The 21,284-nt window shown below is 42.9% G+C and overlaps 1 protein-coding gene across 2 annotated transcripts in view; it reads right to left on the bottom strand.

The window, feature by feature from the left end:
* The window catches only part of CCSER1 (coiled-coil serine rich protein 1), a 1,147,114-nt gene extending 1,133,489 nt beyond the window's left edge, over positions 1 to 13,625 (bottom strand). For both annotated transcript variants that reach the window (XM_065596098.1, XM_065596100.1), the window contains exon 1: positions 13,310 to 13,625. The gene's annotated coding sequence lies outside the window, so the exon portion shown is untranslated. The remainder of the gene's footprint in view (positions 1 to 13,309) is intronic.
* Between the last annotated feature and the right edge of the window lie 7,659 nt (positions 13,626 to 21,284).

A 21,284-nucleotide genomic window follows, 5' to 3' on the forward strand; every position in this document is an offset into this window, starting at 1 on the left:
CATGTGCTCTGCAGCGTGTTGAATTTCCACCTTTAAGCATGTGATATGATTGCTCTTATAGTCTCATCATCTTGACCACGTTTTGAGGCCCATTGAAGCCTTGGTACAAACCGCCATATCCTGGTGACATTTTACAGCAAGTATCCTTGATAAAGAAGGATCCAAAGACATAGGTTGTAATTGCTTCAAGAACTCAGCAAGGTGTGCCAGGGCTCTACTGTTCCAGGGCAATTCACCACAGTCAGGGTCGGCTCCAGGCACCAGCCGGCCAAGCAGGTGCTTGGGGCGGCACCTGGAGGGGGGCGGCGCTCCGACCGGTCGGGGAGAGCGGGGCCACCCTCCCAGGGGCGCTCCGGCCGGTCGGGGAGAGCGGGGCCGCGGCTGGGCTCGCCACCCTCCCAGCAGCGCTCTGGCTGGTCGAGGACAGCGGGGCCGCGGCCGGGCTCGCCGCCCTCCCAGCGGCGCTCCAGCCGGCTGTGGAGAGCGGGGCCGTGGCCAGGCTCGGCGCCCTCCCCTGCCACGCTCCCCGCCGGGGGCAGCGGGAGGCTTTTTTGCCTGGGGCGGCAAAAAAGCCAGAGCCGGCCCTGACCACAGTGCCCCTGTACCTCATAAGCCCCATAGGGAGGAGCTGCACGGCGCTTGCAAAATTCAAAAGGCACTGGTGTTAATTTAGCTCAGGAGAGAAGTTAGAGAGCCCTAAACACCCATCCTTGTGCAGAATTTAGCAATTAGTCAGAAAAGTGACAGTACATACTCTAGACCTCATCGAGAAAGACCCTTTTTGCCCATTGTTAGTACTAGAGAGCCAAACCAGCAAAACTGTTAGCTGAACTCTGAATGCAGGATAGTTATTACCTGGTGACACTAAGAAGCTAAGACTTTCAGCTTGACTGCCTATCCCAGGCTCAAGTTTACAGCACAAGCAATTAGAAAAACCCAACTCAACCCTTTTTTTTTTTTCTTTTCTTCATTTGCAAACTGAGACAGGTTAGGGATAGATCGATCCCTCCCAGGATAAAAAAGAAAAAAAGAGGAGGACATCTCTGTGAGGTTCCCCATGGAGAGTTGACCACATTGGGTATGTGGGGTTTGTTGACAATCTCACCCCATAAAAGGCCACAAGGTCCACCTCCAAACCTGGTGGTTACCAGAGCTTTCTGCATAGAGGCCCTATGTATCCCTACCAGTTCTGTTTCCTCATGGCAGCTCAGCTCCATTGGAGCTATGCTGCAAGAGACTCCCCATGGTTCCAGTCGTTCCCAGGAAAGAGCTGAGGAATGATAACCCAGCCCCAAGCTGAATTATCTTCTCTAAAGACTCTTCTGAAGGGGTAGCTCACTCTGGTCTTCCCCTCCCTAGAGCTCCTCACCCAGGAAATGCCCTCTCTAGGGTCTGGAAGAGGAGAATGGTGCCATAGAGGTAGCTAAGTCCACTGTTCTCAATAGAAGGATATCCTCTGTACTTACGTGATGGCCACCACCTTAGCCAACACGCTGAGGATTGAATCAGGGCCTCCTGAGCTAAGCACATGACCTACTACAAATTTCAGCTAAAGCATTCTAGCTGAGGTGGTAACAGACCCATACCTCCTCTGCCAATCAGTCACAGTGACGGCCCCTTAGCACCCACTCACCAGTAGGTTACACACGGATCTAAGGGGAACAATCTGTGCCTTGGAAATCATTGAGAGAAAATACACATGCATGAGGTGCTTATGGTTGTTTTTCCTCAGTTACACCAGGCCCATTTTTCAGTAAGAAAATATATTGTTTTGGTAAATGACAATTTTTAACAATTTTGGAAACTAATTAAAATATTACTATAAAATGTGGAAAATTGTGTGTCAGAAGCGGGAAATGGGTCCATTTCAAACCCTGCAAAACAGAAACAACTTTGAAATTTCAAAGTGTTTCATGAAGTTGTTTCCCCATTTTTCAGCCAGCTCTTATGACCAATATGCCTCAATTCTGATCTAGCATGAAAAAACTAGTTCAGTCTCTCTGTATGCGAAGACACAACCATGAAGTGTGCTAAGAGTGACAGTGGTTTCTGTGATATGGACATATCTCTCCACAAAGAACTGAACTAATCCCACAAGGTCACTTTTATATAGGTTACCAAACAGCTATCAGATGGTAATGACTTCTTCTGATCAATAATGACCTGGACAGATTTGGAACTGGTGCTCTAGAAGCAAAAGGCGTTGTAGCCTATTACTAATCTCCTGAGCTATCCTTTTCCCTCTGAGGTGTAGCTTTCTAATTAATATATTCCACATTCAAGATGATAAATGGTTTCAATTAAAAAAAAAACAATCTTTGGGAAAATATGCCTGTTGTTTAGCAAATGAATATATAGTATTATTCATTTATTCTCTTAGGCCATTGGAGTTAATGTGTCAGTTCTGTAAATTAAACGTTTTTGTATGAATCATGGGGAGGGGAGAAGTGGGGGGGAAAATGCCTAAAAGCCACATAGCCTTGGGAAACAGGCAGTTCCTTTTCCACTAACAATTAAATGAGAAGTATGGGGCGGTTAGGAGTGGGGGGAGGGGAGATGCATTCCCATAATATGCGCCTCAGAGAAAATTGCATTGATATTTATAGAATAAAAGCTCTACCTGCTCTTAAGGTTTTCTAATTGTTAAAGATGCCATCTATAAAAAAAAAGAACAGAGCCTGTAAATGCTGTGATGCCGAGGGAACCGGGTAAGCTTAGTAACTGTGAGAGGAAATCCCCACTGTTTCTCTCACTCCTGTGAAGCTGTGAAGCTAGGGAAAGGAGGGCAGCTGTTGCAAAATTGAGCTTTTAATTGGAAATTTTGCTCCTTTCTTCCTTATCTCAGGTTATTTTCCTACTGTTACCTGCTGCTGTGGAATGCAAGTGCATTCTTTCAACCCCGGCTGCTTGCAACAGATGGAGAGCTAATGCAGAGGTCAGAGTACACATACTGAGACAACAGATTTCTTTGTGAGCGCCTGACCATTTTATGTATGGTATGTTTTTCAAAGTTAAGCCCTTTAATCCATCTATTTGGGGCCAAATCCTCAAGTCCTTATTCAAGCCAAACTCCTACTGATGTCAAGCAAAGGCTGCAGGGACCATGACATTTTTAGCCAAATCTCCCTCTCTCACTGACCTGACCACCAGATTTTGAAGAGCTGGTACTCAGAGGCAACTGATAGATGGGCAGTATAAACAGTCTCAAATCCACCTGAGTCTATGATAGGAACTCGGGGGGAGGGGGGGCGGAATTTTACATTAAAAGTATAAACAAAAATGACTTATTCTTGGTCAATTTAATCTAAGTGTTGCCCTATTTACACTACGCTGTAGGGTGACAAAGATGTAAAGTCACAGAAAGGGTTATTGCCTATGAGGCATGTAACTCATAGATTAATAGTTTAAGTGCTTAAAGATACTTGAATGAGACTAATAGGCACTGAGTGTTGACATATCGTTAGCAGCCAACACTCAAGCCCTCAAGCCAGATTCTCAGATGTGCCAAAGCTCTGTACAGGGAGGGGAGGAGCAAAGGTAGCTTTATACCATCTTTGTATCCCCCCAATTCTTCGGACTACTGGGGTTCAGGTCAACCCACAGCATGATTTAGAGTAGCCTCCGCACTGTTCTAAATTATGCCCAGATGCAATTGCTCACACCAGCGTACCCAGTGGCTCGCCAAGGGAGATCATTGGAGCATAGCAGCACACACCAGCACCGTACCCTACCTCTGACAATGCCCCCAATACATACATATAATACATAACGTATGCTGGAGCCAGCTTAAGTGGCCCCGTGCTATCCAGAGATTCTTCTATGCAAGGAAAATCTGCATATAGCTTGTTGGTGCCAGTCCTTAGCTCTACCGGAGAGACTCAAAGTGGCCTTATTGTGCTGGGTACATGGTGCTTATTTCTCCGGTGTTCTGCTTCTTGTGTAGTGATTTACATCCATGCAAAGTAGGCGTAAAACACTACATTTCTGATGTGGCAATGATTTACCCCTTCTTTGCACAGGTGTGAATGATGCCACAAGATCAAGTCACTAGAGAATAAGGCCAGAATCTTTAATGGCGCCAACAGGTTGATACTAGTTGCCAGCAGGATGCTTTATTTATAAAAAAAATGAGGCTTTGGAAGGAAGTTGTATTTCACGGGAATCACATTATAGCCTTGAATCTTATTGTATTAATGATATGGCTGCAACATATACGCTGTTGGTTTTTTGTTAGATTGCTGGGAGAGATTTATACAGCTTGACTTTGTTAAAAGGTCACCGAGGTCATAAAGACAGCAATTTCCATCTGTCTCTTCTTTCTCATGTTCAGAGACTACAAATTCTAGATTCTCCTCTCTTTGAAAAGACTTCAAGGATTAGATTGTGGGAGGGGGAGTCCTTTTAGTGTGTTTATCTTGTGTATTTCAGCAAAAATAAAGAAGGTGCCCAAGCCTCCAAATAATCAAGTGACTAGAATGGGCCCATTGCAAATGCCGGGAAAATTAAGAGGACATAGGGATGAACCCAGCCTCCACCTTCATGGCTGGGAAGGGCCTATATGCCCTGGAACTGCTGCAGTTCTGCTGCAGGAATGTGGGGGTTGGGGGATGATTTGGGGAGGTACTCCAAGGGAGGTGAGGAAAGGCAGGATCAGTTCAGAAAAGGGAATAGAAGAGCTGCCACTACTGGGATCCTCCTATCCTTCCTATGGCTTCTGGAATGCTAAAATCAGCAAATCTTGTTCATTAGCAAGTGATGCTCAAATAACAGACATCTAAAATTGTTTCCTTTAATGGGATGGTGCTTTTCACTAGAGGATGGAGTACATGAAGAATTCCCTTGCACATCCAGGATGATGCTGACAACAGTGCTGACACAATTGCAGCTAAGGGTAACACAATACTGGAAGAAAAATCGTTGAAGCTGGATGATGCAAACAGCATCTGCTAGTGCTGACATTGCCTCCTGGAAGTAAAGCAAGCATCATACGGTCTTCAGCCTTTTGAACTTACTCCATCCAATGTTCACAAGACTGAATGAAGCCATCATGTAGGATAGCCAAGGTTCTCTCATCTAGGATATAAAGGCCAAGTGTTTTTAAAATGTTGTCCAAAGTTAAATGCCAAAGCGGTCTCACTTTCCAAAGTGTGGTGCACTAGTAGCTCCTATGAACTGTAATGGAGTTATACCTGTTGTGAACTACGCCTATATTTTTCCGACCATAAATTAATTTTAATGCAGTTGAACTGGGGAGTAGGACCAGTGGTAATTTCTTCCTAAAATTTCCTTGTGTACACAGAGCCAAAGAGGTTTTGGCTGACTCTCTTCCCCCCAACCCAAGGAAAGGACTGAGGCTAAGGTAAGCAAGACACTTAGGTTTACAATTTTTTTTTTCTTTTTCTTACTACTTTTGACTTCTAACATACTTCTCTTTTCTACTGTATTAGGCTATTGGAAATTGAGGACACCACTCAGATTTACATCAAGCCCCATGGTTTTGGGTGGCAGGTCATTAATCTATGATATCATGATAAGCAAAGCAATAAGTTTAAGAGAAATCGGTTATTGTCCCTGTCAAAGAGCGGAAGTGCTTGGGGGGCAAAAATCTAGCCCATCTGGAAGTCCAATACTCTAAAATAGCTTCATTCTTCAAGTGTAGGTCTCAGCATATTTTCCTATCGGGTCTGGTAACTGTGCTAGTCTCCGGCACGTCTGTCAGTACGTTAGTGTTATTATTAAGCATCTGACAGTAACAAGACATCTGTAGCATTTCTGAGAAAAATAAAAACGTATACCGCAATAAGATGAGAACTCGGTGGTAAACACATTCATTTTCATTTGGAAGTGACCCTAGACAGCGATCTGAACACTAATTCCAGAGATGAGATAGGGAGCATCCAGAGGGCTTTAAGCTGAAGAAATTCACCTATGAATCATAAAACCAGATATACATTATAGACTGTACCAGGCATTTTCTCTGACACAGGAGAAATTTTTTTAAAGGTTTAAGGTAATTGAAATTTCCATCATACTTACGTTTACTGTTGGTTAATTTGTATGTGGCTATTTGTCTTGTAGCTTGTTAAGTTTTCTAATCATATAATTTTTTATTAAGGATCTAGCCAAGGCTCTAAACCGGATTTTAAGTGCAGAAAAATATTATATATCCTTGTCTGGTCAATGGAGATGTTTGTATTAATGAACTACAGTCATCAATACTGAAGGTTTATATTTAATTTTTATGGAAGTTAACTGCTATGATCAAAAGGGTAGTAATGTGCAATCTTATTACTCAACAAATCTGTCCCAAGGATACATTCAGAGACCTGCCTATGGACATTCTGGACCAAAAATATTTTTTTTCTGCATTTTGCTCATGTTAGAACTGCTGAGCAATGTCAGCTGTATCAGAGAGAGAAGAATTCTATTCTGTCTCACACATCAACACGAGCAACGCTAAGTTTTATCTGTAAAATCTTTGCCTAGTGCTATCCTACACCTCAATTGCACCTTATCAATGCCTGTAATAAGGGTCCATTGGGAATGAATGGTGATTTATTTGGGCTGTAAGGTCCTTGCGGAAGGCAGTGTGTCGTCTTTTGTGTCCGTCAGGGCTTAACAAATAATCATAGAATATCAGGGTTGGAAGGGACCTCAGGAGGTCATCTAGTCCAACCCCCTGCTCAGAGCAGGACCAATTCTCAACTAAATCATCCCAGCCAGGGCTTTATCAAGCCTGACCTTAAAAATCTCTAAGGAAGGAGATTCCACCAGATTCCCTAGAGAACCCATTCCAGTGCTTCACCACCCTCCTTGTGAAAAAGCTTTTCCTAATATCCAACCTAAACCTCCCCGACTGTAACTTGAGACCATTACTCCTTGTTCTGTCATCTGCTACCACTGAGAACAGTCTAGATCCATCTTCTTTGGAACCCGCTTTCAGGTAGTTGAAAGAAGCTATCAAATCCCCCCTCATTCTTCTCTTCTGCAGACTAAACAATCCCAGTTCCCTCAGCCTCTCCTCATAAGTCATGTGCTCCAGCCCCTAATCATTTTTGTTGCCCTCCTCTGGATTCTTTCCAATTTTTCCTCATCCTTCTTGTAGTGTGGGGCCCAAAACTGGACACAGTACTCCAGATGAGGCCTCACCAATGTCGAACAGAGGGGAATGATCACGTCCCTCGATCTGCTGGCAATGCCCCTACTTATACAGCCCAAAATGCCGTTAGCCTTCTTGGCAACAAGGGCACACTGTTGACTCATATCCAGCTTCTCATCCACTCTAACCCCTAGGTCCTTTTCTGCAGAACTGCTTCCTAGCCATTCAGTCCCTAATCTGTAACAGTGCATGGGATTCTTGCAGGACTCTGCACTTGCCCTTGTTGAACCTCATCAGATTTCTTTTGGCCCAATCCTCTAATTTGTCTAGGTCCCTCTGTATCCTATCCCTACCCTCCAGCATATCTACCACTCCTCCCAGTTAAGTGTCATCTGCAAACTTGCTGAGAGTGCAGTCCACGCCATTCTCCAGTTCATTAATGAAGATATTGAACAAAACCGGCCCCAGGACCGACCCTTGGGGCATTCTGCTTGAAACCGGCTGCCAACTAGACATGGAGCCATTGATCACTACCTATTGAGACCGATGATCTAGCCAGCTTTCTATCCACCTTATAGTCCATTCATCCAAACCATACTTCTTTAACTTGCTGGCAAGAATACTGTGGGAGACCGTATCAAAAGCTTTGCTAAAGTCAAGGAATAACACATCCACTGCTTTCCCCTCATCCACAGACCCAGTTATCTCCTCATAGAAGGCAACTAGATTAGTCAGGCATGACTTTCCCTTGGTGAATCCATGCTGACTGTTCCTGATCACTAATGATTAATAATGCTTAACAACAATCACTACATTTGAGCCAGGAAGAACACAGCTTGACTTTCAGATTCCAAGCTGGGTTTGGAGTGCTGGCACGGAGCTAAAAATCACACTTTTACATGTAAACTGAATACACTTTGGTGCTCGTTCTTGCATGCTTTGCATTGCTCTAGAGGGGACAAAGCAACCTAAAAAGGCAGCTTAGCCAGCCAGGGAACGAGTCTCACTGTCTAGGGGACTCCTCGGGTGGTGCTGAACCTCTGCAGTGGCTCTGACAGTGCCCCCTGCCCAGCTCCCCTTCCAAGCCCAGGGGGCCTGGCTGGAGAATTAACTGTGTGGCCAGAACATTTAGACATCCCCAGTTGCCGGTTGGCCCTTTGGGCAGATGTTGGCAATGAAGACTGTTATACTTTGCGCTAGGGACCACACCAGCGCCACCATGGGCCCAAGATCAGGGAAGATAAAGGTGGCTTAAAATCATTCTTAGTTGTGCCGAATGCTCCTCAGCTACAGCTCAGGATCTAGCCCTCAGTCAGTATGAGTGGAGTGGACAGCTCAGGGGTTATGGCATACAAGCTATTTGCACTCCTACATCACTGGTTCAAATTTGCCTCCAGCAGAGGCAAAGGGACTAAGGGCAGTTCAGTGGTCCCCCTAGGACAAGGCTGAGGCCTACTGGCTGGATAGCATTGGGGACGCTTGCATTGTTGCTCATCATATTGTGCCTGCTGTCGCGTATAAGTATAGATAATTGCTAGGTAAGGCATAGATATAAGTAAAGGCGTTAATGCAATGAAATTGAACAAAAGGCTTGTAAGAGAATGGCTTAGCTAAACAAGGCATAAGGCTCAAAAGCCTTAGCAGCTAACCAGCAGTAATCTTAGATCACATGATACCACAAGACAGAGTGCTGTAATGGCTCAACAGCTGCCAGGTAACCACAGGATGCCAGATGATATCAGCTTTAGATATTTTTAAGATAAGAACATCAGCAAATGTCCGACCACAAGAATGCCAGGGTAGCTAATTGACGTATCTGCTAATAAACTGGAGATAAAAGGCCTAATAACCCATGGAGAAGGGCACCCCAACATGTGTCAGGTGTGGATGTTCAAACAAGGAAAAGGGGCTGAAACCCCTACTCAATATGCATTTGGCCTAGTGGTGTCAGCATAACTCATTCTGACAGCTGTTCCCTGGCCTGAGTGCCTTACGAGATGCCAGGATGATGACCACTGGTGGGGATGAAGATGAGGATGATGATACACTTCAGGTTTTTCTGCAAGGGATTGTGTGAGTATATGAATGCTCAGACACTCATTCTGTATCATCTCTATCTACCTGGCTGAGTGGGAGTGTGACACTATTGCAAATACAGAAGGTTCTGCCAAAGTGTGAGTGTTGCACCTATACATGTCAGGATTCCCAACTTAACAATTCTAATAACACTGGGCCTGGTCTCGGGACTAGAACCTACCACACCTCAGAGTGTTAATTGGGAATTCTTAGGTAATCAATCAATCAGGCAAAACTGCTGTATGGATAAACAGAATCTTTCTGTCCCCAGAGTGGTCTATCCACGCTCCCCAGAATCCAAATAAGCCACATGTGTTAAAATGATATACCTCCATACCAATACCCTTTGCTTCCAGGTTCATTTATCATCACCAAGCTGCAGTGGGGAAGACGAGAGCATGCATGATCCTGTTCTGAAGTACTTATTGTGTGCCATTCCAAAAGCCAATAAGACACAGCTGAAGAGATATAGCTCAGGTTCCACACTGTTGAATTTCAGACATACTGGAAGTGTGTTCTAAATGGCTAAACTGAGCAAGGAATGATAGGGAAGTCAAAAGGTGCTAATATACATATTGCATTATTTTTTCTGCACCTGTGTCGTTAGAGGACCAGAACCTACAATAAACTGAGAACGTGGAGTTGCCTGTTTTGATTTTTATTTAGTAACAGTAGTGGAGCCAGCCTGTCATTTCTGCTGCTAGTTCCGGACAAATGTACACTCGTTTTCCATCTGGACTGCCACTGAGTACCGCCACTAACTAATGGAAGTACCCCTTACCCCCTAAAGAAAGAAAAACGCTTTGTGAAAATTACCTTATGTCTGTTCAAACATCTATTTCTGACTGCCCATCATGGTACCGGTCCCCCTCTACTTAGCCCTACTGATAGGGTAAATGAAGGAACTTTTATGTCTTCAGACTTCCCATTATGATCCACAGTGTGGTGCCCTTAAATAGCACCCTTTGTGTGTAGGTGTAATTGGCCAATGCGAAGTAGTTTCTATGGACTCCTTTTAGTAAATGCACAGCACACTGAACGTGTATGCATATAATTTATCATGTCAAAGTCATTTTATTTTACCCAGTATTGTTCTTTCCTTTCCTCTCCCCCCACAAATTATTATTCTGTGTGAATTTCCTACATAATTAAGTGGTTTGGTTGCCGTTCCAAGGTCTATAAAACGACAAAGGGAAAACTGAAATAGCTGGCTCTGAAATTGGTTTACATTCAGCAGTGCTGCCTACCATTTGCTTAGACCAGCAGATGTCAGCCTAAATTGAGAAATGGAAAAGCAATACTGTATCATAACGTTAGTGTCTTATGTACCAGATGGGAGTTTTACACAACACGGCAGGAGCAGTTAGCCAGCAGTGGTTAAAATTCAGTGTTGGGACTAGCATGGTGACACTGCATGCACTGATAACGTTTTTTTGATTATGGAACTTAATTGTATCATAGATCAATGATAGTTTAATTTATGAGGATTGATTTTGTTAATTCAAGCAGTTCAAAAGGCACTGTTAAAGCTTCAATCCATTTAATTGTATCTGACTTGAGCTTTGCTCGCAGTATCAGAAGATAAATGACTGTATACAGCTAATACCTTTTAATTTTTCCTCTTTTTGTCTATTTATTGCAACATCTGTCATTTACTGTGAGTTACACTTAAATGAGAACTGTTAGTTATACAGAGGGCCCTACCAAAATCATGGCCATGAAAAACGCATCATGGACCGTGAAATCCAGTCTCCCCTGTGAACTCTGGTCTTTTGTGTGCTTTTACACTATACTATAGCGATTTTACTGGGGAGAGACTGACCCAAATTTCTCAAATTGGAGGTCCTGACCCAAAAGGGAATTGCAGGGGGGTTGCAAGGTTATTTTAGGGGGGGTTGCAGTATTGCCACCTTTACTTCTGCGCTGCCTTCAGAGCTGGATGGCCAGAAAACGGTGGCTGTTGGCCAGGTGCCCAGCTCTGAAGGCAGCGCCCTGCCAGCAGCAGTGCAGAAGTAAGAGTGGCAGTACCATACCATGCCATCCTTACTTCGCACTGCTGCCTTCGGAGCTGGGCGGCCGAAGAGTGGCGGCTTCTGACTGAGGGCCCAACTCTGCAGGCAGCAGTGCAGAAGTAAGGGTGGCCGTACTATACCTGCCATCCTTACTTCTGTGCTGCTGCTGGCAGTGGCTCTGCCTTCAGAGCTGGGCTCCCAGCCAGCAGCTGCCACTCTCCAGCTGCCCAGAGCCAGCAGCAGCAGCGCGGAAGGAAGGGTAGCAGTACCGCAACCCCCCCACATATCCTTTTTGGGTCAGGACCCCTACAATTACAACACTGTGAAATTTCAGATTTAAATAGCTGAAATCATGAAAGTTTTATGATTTTTTAAATTCCATGACTGTGAAATTGACCAAAATAAACTGTGAATTTGGTAGGGTCCTAGTTATACAGGATACAGTTTGGGCTTCTGATATTTAAGCTCCAGTAGCAACCCCCCCCCCCCCACTGTCATTTTACTATTACCAGATATCTGTAATAACAATTCAACAACTAACCCTTCATAAAAAATAATGTTTTAGTGCAGCTATATTGAATTGTACAAGAGGATGTCTGCTCAGGGAGACAGTGAGTGTGAGAGAGAGACCACCATCCTCCAGAGACGATGGTTTCAGGGTATTTCAGATGATCAGGCAGGGCATAAAACTTTCCAAAAGCTACAGACCTGGTGCAATTACCTCACATCCAGTACCAGTGAACACAACTGTTGCCAAGTCTCATCATTTTATTACAAGTCCCATGCTGTTTGGGATTTTTCTTATACCCCCAAGTCCTTAGAATCATTTTATCTGAGAAGCTCAGATTTCACTGACAATCAATCAGTGTGTAGCTCTCAAGGTTGATACCTGGAAACTCGAACCTGAAAGGTTCCAAACCCAGAAGGCAAATCAAAAGAATCAAAAATGTTTTGTTTTTTAAAATCTTATGAATTTTGAGCCCTCACTGATGACCTTTGAATGCTTGTGATTGGCAACACTGACTGTGCAAATCCCATGAGCAATATAAACAAACAGTACAGGAACACCTCGCTGGCTTTAACTAGGTTGCTTTTCCAAGGGAAATCCTTTGCAGGCCCCCTTTAGCCTAGGATCAGTTCCTGGCTCCTTCCTCTAACTCTTGCCTAGCCTGACAGATGGCTTGAACAGCACTATCAATAGAGAACCAGTGTCCCCGCACTCTCTGTGGTGTATGTATTATACTCAGGGCCCAGTCTCGCTGCAGTTTAGGCCTTTTATAATGAGATTCCACCACCACAGCCAGGCAAATCAATGAACATTTTCTCTTTGCTTGAATCTTTAATTCCAATTTACCCTACGTCACTACCAAGTAGAAGTCCAGGGAATTCTCTAGAGCTATCCCAAGTGTACATTGCTAGATGGGTGATGAACTTCGCTTGGGAGCTCAAGGAATTGGTAAAGCCTCACCATGTGACAGGCACTGCTGTACAGACTGTTCCAAAAGCAAATGAATCATCATCACCCAGTAAACAAATGTCATATCGCTGGCCATGAGAAAATGGAAAGCTTTCCTACTATGTACTTTGTTACAACAGCACAGGCAGTGAGAAGTAAGACTAGAAATGCAGGTATTGCTATGAACTTTGGTCTTGTGACTTTCAGATAAAAGACAACAACAGGCCAGGTTCTCAGCTGGTTCCTGTGTAGCTCATTAGAAGCCAATGGAGCTAGGCTGATGCAGACCAGCTCAGGATTCTGGCCCAATGTAAAAGAAGACTCCAAAGAAAGCTTAGTATGTGCTTCATGATTACATGCTTCCCAACCCCAAAAGCTCAAAAACCATGAGCCAGACCCCTAAATCATGAGATTTTTTTTTAAAAGGTGAAATGGTGCTTTTGGTCTGTCTTGTGATTTCTGAACTCTCCCTGCCCCTCCCCAGTTACAGGGTCATAAGCTCTCCCCCATTTGTACATTAAAATGATTTTAGACTCCCCCGACCCCCTGCTACAAGAGCTGTTGCTCACTGCCTGATGGTGCACCCAGCTTCTCTCAAAACCCCAAATTCTACTTAATTAATTCTATGTTCCCAGCCACACATCTAAGCCTTGCCCCTCAGCGTACCTGTGCTTCTCCTGAAGTGGGGGGAGTGGCTGCAGAGAGGTCTTCTTCTTCCCCTTCCTAGCTCCTGGATTTCTTCACTCCTTCTCAGTCAGGCCTGGCAGAGGGCAGCTGCAGCAGGGCCCAGCTCCAGGGGTTCTGTTCCCCCTTATCCCAGGCCTGCTGTTGTAGGTATGGGGAGGGGCAGACTGCCCCATTGTTCACAGGACGGTTGGGGGAGGAGTGAGCAGAATCCCCCTGAACTATTGGGCTCTTTCTGCTCTCCTCTTCCCTCCTGCAAGAACAGCATGCTGTTCCCTTTTCTCTCTTCTCTCCCAACACTCCTCCGGCTCCTGAGAGGAGGTGGGAGAGCTCTGGTTGCCTCCTGCAACAGAGCTAATTGGCTACTCTTCCCCGGGAAGCAGCCAGTCAGAGGGGAGGCTTTCAGCCAAGCAGGGCTGAAATTCCCACAAGAGTTAGAGAGTCTTATTATTCTGGACTGGTTTCAGCAGGGGCCAAAGTCACATAACTTGCAAGGCAATCAGGAGAGTTGGCAACGCTGGTGAAGAGAACAGACTGGTTAATTTGCCCACTTACTATTGGTCTCCTCTCATGCCTTCTACAGAATTGCACCAGTCCTGGATGGAGAGCCTTCTCCTCTGCACTTTTTGTCCTTTGGAACAGCTGTCCCATGCCTCTTCATCTCACTGTCTCTCCTCTCTTCAAATTTCAGCTGAAAACATTATGTTTTTCCTTTTGTCTATGACATAAGATCCATCTCACTTCTCTCTATTTTGTATTATTTAAATCATGAGGGGGTATGATTTGTAGGAAAGGCACTGTGTAGTAAGGAGTTGTATTGTATTTTTGAGGAGATGAAAAAACAGCAACTGAAAAAAAAGGAAGTGATTTGGCTTTAAAATAAATAAATGGAGAGTGGGAAAAATTTGTTCCCCCTCTTCCTCTAAAATCCTTCAATTATGCATAGTGAAGTCTTGATCCTGCAAACATTTGGCAAATAACTTTGTTCATCTGAGTAGTTCTACTGAATTCAGTGGCACTACTCCCATAAGTGAAGTTATGCCTGTGCTTCAGAGTTTGTGGGGGTCAGGCCCTTAGTGTTTGAACAGTGCACTAAAATCATACCACTAATACTCACAAATTAATTCAGCAATTCCCACTTCCTTATTTGCTGCTCATTTTCCATGTAATCAGGAAAAATGTTCTAAACAAACACCTCAGATTGACTAGTTGGGTCACAGAATATCACCTTTTGTCAACACAAATGGACTGCTAGATTAACTGAGGACAGGGAACATCTACCCTTCATTCTGGGGGAAAGAGAAATGAGCTGGAGGCACCAATGGTAGCTGGACAATAAATAAAAACCAAGCAGAAGTATTTAGGTTATTAAGGCTAAACTATTAAGGATGGTCAAGTGGTCAGGGCAACAGACTAGGCCTTGGGAAACTTGGTTTAAGTCCCTGCTGCACCACAGACTTCCTGTGTGACCTTGGGCAAATAACTCATCCTCTTTGTGCCCCGGTTCCTCTATGTAATATGGGGATGATTGTGTAATGCTGACATGACCCCTGCCATTGGTGGGCAGGATTGAAGCGGGGACCTCTGGAGCTTAGTGCATGAGCTTCTACAGCATGAGCTAAAAGCCAACTGGTTTATAGCTAAGGCTCTTTCTCTCTCTTTGGGTGGTCTCAGTGCCACTAGATGGGACATAACACCATACCTAGGAAATGTGTGGGTTACGATTGCACTGCCCTACCTCACCGGGATGTGGTGAGGTAAAATGTATTAATGATTATGAGGCACAATAAGTTCCCTACAGAGGTAGCTGAAGGATGAGATCATTTTCTAATTTATTTGTTTCTGCCACTGTATTCCTCTGTTCTAGTTTGCTAAACAATTGTAATCATTCCCCATTGTTTCCCGAGACTTGTATGCATTATGAAATGCACCTCTAGGTAAGCTTCAGCCCTCTGAGTGCAAGCTAATGAATCAGTCATCTTTCTTTTGTGTTTCCTGTTTTGCTTCTTGTTCCTGCTATGTTCCATAGTCTTCTCCCTTTTCTCATCTGATTCAGCATTGCCTGCCAAGTATTGCTTTTCCTTTGTTACTTCCTGTTTTCCTGTTTTGCATATTATAATCTGTTGGCTTTGCAATGTTCAGGTTACATGGCAGTTTCTTTCCTTTCAATTTTATGCAATTTTATGGCTGCTTTCCCCCCACATCTGTTCCCCCCCCCCCCCCCCCGCTCACTCCCGTTATGTAGTACTTTTCATCATTATTGGCAGGATGCATCTCTCACTTAGTGCTTTTAATTTTTTTTTTGCTTGCTAAAGCTTTTTGTCCTGAATCTAGTTTGTCTCTCTCTCTCCATCTCGCATTTTCAGGTTTACATTCCTAGGCTCTGATCCCGCTGTGCAGCCGCCTGTTACAAAGCAGAGCATAGGAATCTCTGGGGAATGGCCTGTCAAATTCGTCTACTTGGCGATCAGTTACAATGGGTTGGCAGGTGGTGTGTAACTGATCACTGCATGAGCAGAAACGTATTAGACTGATAGCAATGTTGCAACAATCTAAGACAGAGATTCTGTAAGAGATAGAAGCAGGAAGTCGGAGATAGAGAACTGTATGAACATTGGAGAAACAAAGAAGTGAACTCTGTTGCAATGTAATTATACTTTCCAGAGTATCAGAGTTATTATAATCTAAATATTATCTTTAAGGGTCATGTTACTTGTTTTAACTGTAGCCAGAGAATATGGTGTCAGTGGCACTAGAATGAGGGAAGAACACATCCACAATGTAAAGCAGCCCCCTTTTTAATGTTTACATTACGTTTTTCTTTTTAAGACTTGCCTTATAAACCCATTCCATGCAGTCAGACAACAAATATTTGGCAAAAAACATTGACAAATAAAGTACAATATAATTGGGCATAGGGATTTTGAGGATTGTGTTCATGTATGAAAATATTGTTGTTTCTGTAAGAATTTGTGGAATGTTTGTCTCCCCCCACCCCAGCATTTTTTGCTAGCTGTTGATGGTGAAACTGGTGGCCATATGCAGGTTAATTAAAGTAAAGTCACAAAAGAAAGATTTCATCATATTCATAAAGAAAATGACAGAATTTCACAAGTAGGTGTACATTTTCAAAATGGTACAGAGGATTTCATTTCATGCTTTCAGTTAGAATTAGTGTGGATTAAACAAGTCAGTTGGTTTAAAATTTTTCAACTAGACCTTCTGCATCATGTGCTAAATAGTTACAGACAGATTTGGCAGAGTTTGGGAGCCTTCATACTGGTGAATGGGGCGTGAAAATAAAATTGTGTGGAATTTTCTTGGAAATGGCTGAACATTAATCTTTGTACAATTGAAATGTTGAGCAAAAATGCCTTGACATTTTGAAAGGTTTAATTAACTCAGTTTGTTTTTCTGAATTCATGAGGAAATGTAAAGTCTCTTACTGCAACAGTTTTTTTTTAATTTTATTTCATTTTGAATATTTTGCATAAGAACAGCCATACTGGGTCAAACCAAAGGTCCATCTAGCCCAGTATCCTGTCTTCCGACAGTGGCCAATACTAGGCACCCCAGAGGGAATGAATAGAACAGGTAATCACCAAGTGATCCATCAGTAATAGAATTTTTCAGAAATGGCTCATTTGTGCTTCTGACATTAGCTGGTTCCTTTTCTTTTGCAGTGATAAGCCCTTACTGAGTCTGAGCAAATTCTGCAATCTTTACTACAGCAAATCTCCACTAAATGTAATGAGAATTTTCATCAAATAAATATAGCAGAATTTGGTCCATAGTGTTGAGCCCTTTCTTTTTCAATTCCAAAAAGTCAAAGGACTCAGTGCCAACGAAAGATAATGTCTGACCCCTGGAAGAAAGAACTCCAAGAGAGAGAGAGAAATGTGATTGTTTAACTGTATTACAGTGCCTGCTTTTTCATCATAAATAAATAGAATCTTCTCGGATAGATTATTTTTCAAAAAATACTTTTAGCCAGGAAGGAACACAGGGCCAGATTCTCCATTGGTATGGGGCAGCATGGCTCTGTTGAAGTTATTTTACATCTGCAGAGAATGGGACCCATCATGTTCTCTTTGGACACTCTCGCTTGACATGTATTGTGTGTTTGTGGACTGATCCTATCGAGTGCGATTGTTGTCTCCTAGCTGTTGAGCACCCTCAATTCTCTTTGAAATCAGTTGGGTAGACTCTGCTTTGAGTTACGCTGGTCTAAAATGGGGTGGATTTAGGTCACCGTAACTGAGAGCACAGTCTGGTCTGAGAAGAATTAAGGGCAGTCAGCACCTTTGAGAAGGAGCTCAACATCTCATTTTTGGCAGGAATGAAGATGAAGGAGTCCAGATATAGCATTATGAGTGAACCACTTAGCTTCTTGAGACAAAACTTCTTGTTATATGCTGGTGTATATCATCTCAGTGGTGTTTTTGAGATTAAACTAACGTTCACCACTCAAAATGGCACCAGGACTGTTGAAAAGAAATGCAAAACAGTATTTAGATGGTGGAGAAAGACACTCCTCACACTTCAACTTCAGGAGATTTTCAGACATCCCAGACTAAAATATCACTTAGGTACTTAATCAAATTTTAAATAGCTTCCCTGGGAGGTGTATCAGCAGCATAACAATGACTGAAAATTGTGCTCCAGACTACTGAGAGAAAGCTGTGGACTCAGAACAGTGTTGATTTAAGGATGGGGCCTTGTGGGACTTCACAGCACCTTTGTATTGAACCGGCAGAAAAAAGCATCTTACAAGCAAGGAACTGCGTATGATGCACTAACTAAGAAACTAAAACTACTAACAGGCAATATCGAGGCCCATGGAGAGATGAGCTGCCATGATCAGTTCCATCACACTCAACAGACAGATTGAGCAAGGTAAGGCATGGCAGCATGCTATTATCAGCATACATGAGCACATGACTGGTAATGTAGCTCTGCAAAGAGCAGTAATCATGCTGTGGGAAGATCAAAACCCAGACAGAAATTTCTCATTAAGGTTGTTAGCTGGGAAGCAACTTTGTAATTTTGTTGTCATTGTCAGTGCTTTTTAAAATAATCTTCCTCAGAAAAGTAGCAATTTGGCGGTTGGTAAAAAAAATTGCCCTGAATCATCAGTCTTCTCCACCCTGGACCTTTCCTTTTATTTTTCCTCAATGCTTAGGAAATAAAAATTATCCAGTTTAAAAAGGTGAAAGCAAACAAAGAGTTCCATACAACACTGCCATCAGGAAAGAGTACTGCTCAATGCCAATCTAGTACTATTCACCTCAAAAGTGATTTAATTAAATCATTCTGATAATACTCCAGGGATGTAGATAAATATTATCCACATTTTACAGATGGTGAAATTGAGGCTCTGATTCAGCATCCTTTCTCTATTCAGCCACACTCAAACGGACTGTAGATGCGGAACTCATGATTCTATGACTTCCTTCGTATAGGCCATCAGAGTGAAGTGGCACAATGAGTAGAGAGGTCCAGTGCTGAAGGCATAAATGTGAAATCTTACCCAAATTGAAGTAAGAGACAAAACCCCCTTTGACTTCAAAGGGGTCAGGATTTCATGCATATTCTATGGAATCTATGTACAATGTGATTTCCCCTCATTTTTTAATTTGCAGATATTCACACCCTGTGTGTGTGTCTGTAATACATTAGTACATTAGTACACCATAGCCTTTCCAGACCTTTGTTTTAAATCTGTAGACATAGGGCAGTATTTTCAGCATCACTAAGCTAAAGTACTCTTCACATAAGACATTATAATCATTCTGCATAGATCTCCTACATACGGAAGATATATCTGTTCACATACATTTTATATGTATGTGTATATGTATATGTGTGTGTATAGGGGAGGGATAGCTCAGTGGTATGAGCATTGGCCTGCTAAACCTAGGTTTGTGAGTTCAATTCTTGAGGAGGCCACTTAGGGATCTGGGGCAAAAATCAGTACTTGGTCCTGCTACTGAAGGCAGGGGGCTGGACTCGATGACCTTTCAGGGTCCCTTCCAGTTCTATGAGATATGTATATCTCCATATATTATTATATTTATTCATAAATGTTCATTGGTACCTGTCACCATATTACCCTGGTTCTGAAAGATTTTTTTTAAAAAGATGCCTGTATATAGTGGGCAGGCAGAATAAAACATCCTTCCTCCTGACTGCAGCTGGTTGAAAATTTTTGAACATTTTTGCTGTTGTTGGTAAAAAAAGAAGGGGGGGGCATTTGAAACCCCCCCCCACAACATTTTTAGTGAAAAATTGTCAACATTGTTTTGCTTTCCATTCATTTTCATGCTGTTTTTAAGATCTAAATGATTAAAATGACTATAATGTCACCTCCATTCTTTTATTGGTCACCCATAGGCAATCCAGTAGCATGTCTTGAAATCTGTAAGGATCTCACCAAAATATTTGTATACTATGTCTAATATTTTCCTACCCAAAGAAAATTTCAGTCTTTGCTGCGTCAGCATGTTCTCAGCAACGGTCACTGGAAGAGTCATTTCAGAAAAAGTCACCTGTGCAAAGTGGAGTAAAACATACTAGCAAATCATAATGGTGTTCTCATATACTTGCTTTGCACTCACTTTACACAAATGGAACTGACTGTACCTAGTGCAAGACAATGGAGAGTCAGTCCAATTCTGCACAGCTTCTATTCAGAGTAGGCCAGGAACTCCATCTGCTTCCAGGCAGAGAAATGTAAATCAATCAGGCGATTGAAAAAAGTAATTGTCACCAGCTCTTCCCACTTGTGCCTGAGAAATGGACCAAAACAAGCATAACAGAAGTAGGAAAAGAGGCTAAATATTTGTGTATGAATATATGTCTCAACACAGATTAGAAAATTGTGGGTCCAACCTTTCTCCCATGAAAGCTACTCAGAGTTTTTCTATTGATTACAATGAGAGCAGAGTTGATCCCTACAGTCTTTGCAGTTAACACAGCTGAATCCATATTATGAGATGGAAACTGTTGACTATTTTGTGGTTCTAAAAAACTTAGGCACAGAAGTGAATAAATTGATTCTTTAAAAACAGCCTCCACAATCTGAATCTGGACCACTTCAGCTTCTGATCAGTTCAGGAAAGTATTATTCTCTCACAGACAGGTCTTTTCTTAGGTGATATTGGCATCAAATCATTCAGCAGGGTTGAAGTTAGTCTGCAGACCCCAGGCAGGCTAATCTGTTGAATGGAGTTCCCCTCTGTCACATGGTGCAGTACTCCAGGGTATGTTCATGAGGGAAGTGGCAATTCTGATCTTAGGGAAACACCCTGGTGTGCACATTTCAATAGAACCAACTCCTAATCAGCAGAGACTGACAGTCATCCCAAAATTATATTACTCAAGTTAAGGGCATCCAGAAATCAAGGAAAGAGACGTAAGAGCTGGAAGAGGAAATAAACAAGGGAAGGTACCAGGGCTTATTGTACTCAAACCCAGGAAGGAAATTAAAGATGGGGCTCATGTCAGGGGAATTTGGGGGAAAGGATAAGGATAGTGGGTAGGGTAGGATTGCATGTAGTTGGATTGGGAGAAGATCGGGCAGTGTTTCAGATTAGTATGGTGTCCAATAGTACTAATAACAAAACTCTTTTAATAACGCTGATGACTAGAGTTGGTTGGGAATTTTCTATTGAAATGATTTTTTTGATGGAAAAAGCTGTGTCCACAACATGGAGATTTACTCTTTAATTTTCAACCAAACATATTTTATGTTTTTCCTCCTTGTTTTCGGTATATGTCAGTGGGTATCTGTGTACAAACTACACTATTGTTCAGGTCTCTGGGGCATATAGTGTTAAAGGGGGTGGTTAAACAGATACATTTTGGGCTAAATCCTGGAAGTCAATGGGATCCTTGCAGCACTCGACCCACTGAGAATACACCCCTGTGTTCTGAGGCTTAATGCTGTCTTTTGTAA

The sequence above is a fragment of the Chrysemys picta genome, chromosome 5 (assembly GCF_011386835.1).
Source record: "Chrysemys picta bellii isolate R12L10 chromosome 5, ASM1138683v2, whole genome shotgun sequence".
NCBI lineage: Eukaryota > Metazoa > Chordata > Testudines > Emydidae > Chrysemys > Chrysemys picta.